This window comes from Arachis duranensis, chromosome 10 (assembly GCF_000817695.3).
Source record: "Arachis duranensis cultivar V14167 chromosome 10, aradu.V14167.gnm2.J7QH, whole genome shotgun sequence".
NCBI classification, from domain to species: Eukaryota; Viridiplantae; Streptophyta; class Magnoliopsida; order Fabales; family Fabaceae; genus Arachis; species Arachis duranensis.
In genome coordinates this window covers 27,975,821-27,977,369 of record NC_029781.3, presented here as the reverse complement: position 1 = coordinate 27,977,369, position 1,549 = coordinate 27,975,821, and positions in this window count along the sequence as shown.

Genomic DNA, 1,549 nt, shown 5'->3' with positions numbered 1-1,549 from the left:
CCAAACTTAAATTGTTGCTTGTCCCCAAGCAACTGAAAATCAATAGGATAAAAAGAAGAGAATATACTATAGACTCTGAAATATCAATGAAACTTAGCTACAATTAGATCAGCGGGACTAGCAGCTTTTTGCTTCCGAACAGTTTTGGCATCTCACTTTATCCTTTGAGGTTTAGAATGATTGGCATCTATAGGAACTCAGAATTCAGATAGTGTTATTGATTCTCCTAATTAAGTATGTTGATTCTTGAACACAGCTACTTTATGAGTCTTGGCCGTGGACAAAGTACTCTATTTTCCAGTATTACCACCGGATACATACATGCCACAGACACATAACTGGGTGAACCTTTTCAGATTGTAACTCAGCTTTGCTAGAGTCCCCAATTAGAGGTGTCCAGGGTTCTTAAGCACACTCTTTTTTTGCTTTGGATCACGACTTTAACCGCTCAGTCTCAAGTTTTCACTTGACACCTTCACGCCACAAGCACATGGTTAGGGACAGTTTGGTTCAGCTGCTTAGGCCAGGATGTTATTCCTGTGGGCCCTCCTATCCACTGATGCTCAAAGCCTTGGATCCTTTTTATTACCCTTGCCTTTTGGTTTAAAGGGCTATTGGCTTTTTCTGCTTGCTCTCTCTTTTTTTTTTGAATTCACTGCTTTTTCTTGCTTCAAGAATCATTTTTATGATTTTTCAGATCCTCAGTAACATGTCTCCTTTTTCATCATTCTTTCAAGAGCCAACTAATTTTAACATTCATGAACAACAAATTCAAAAGACATATGCACTGTTCAAGCATATATTCAGAAAACAAAAAAGTATTGTCACCACATCAAAATAATTAAGGTAGTTTTAAGGATGAATTTGAAATCATGTACTTCTTGTTCTTTTGTAATAAAAACATTTTTCATTTAAGAAAGGTGATGGATTCATAGGACATTCATAACTTTAAGGCATAGACACTAAGATACTAATGATCATGTAATAAGACACAAACATAGATAAACATAAGCATAAAAATTCAAAAAACACAAAATTAAAGAACAAGGAGATTAAAGAACGGGTCCACCTTAGTGATGGCGGCTTGTTCTTCCTCTTGAAGATCTTATGGAGTACTTGAGCTCCTCAATGTCTTTTCCTTGCCTTTGTTGCTCCTCTCTCATGATTCTTTGATCTTCTCTAATTTCATGGAGGAGGATGGAATGTTCTTGGTGCTCCACCCTTAGTTGTCCCATGTTGGAACTCAATTCTCCTAGGGAGGTGTTGATTTGCTCCCAATAGTTTTGTGGAGGAAAGTGCATCCCTTGAGGATTCTCAGGGATTTCATGATGAGGAATCTCCTCATGTCCATGAATGGGATCTCTTGTTTGCTCCATCCTCTTCTTAGTGATGGGCTTATCCTCATCAATGAGGATGTCTCCCTCTATGTTAATTCTGACTGAATTACAGAGGTGACAAATGAGATGAGGGAAGGCTAACCTTGCCAAGGTAGAGGACTTGTCCGCCACCTTATAAAGTTCTTGGGATATAACCTCATGAACTTCTACTT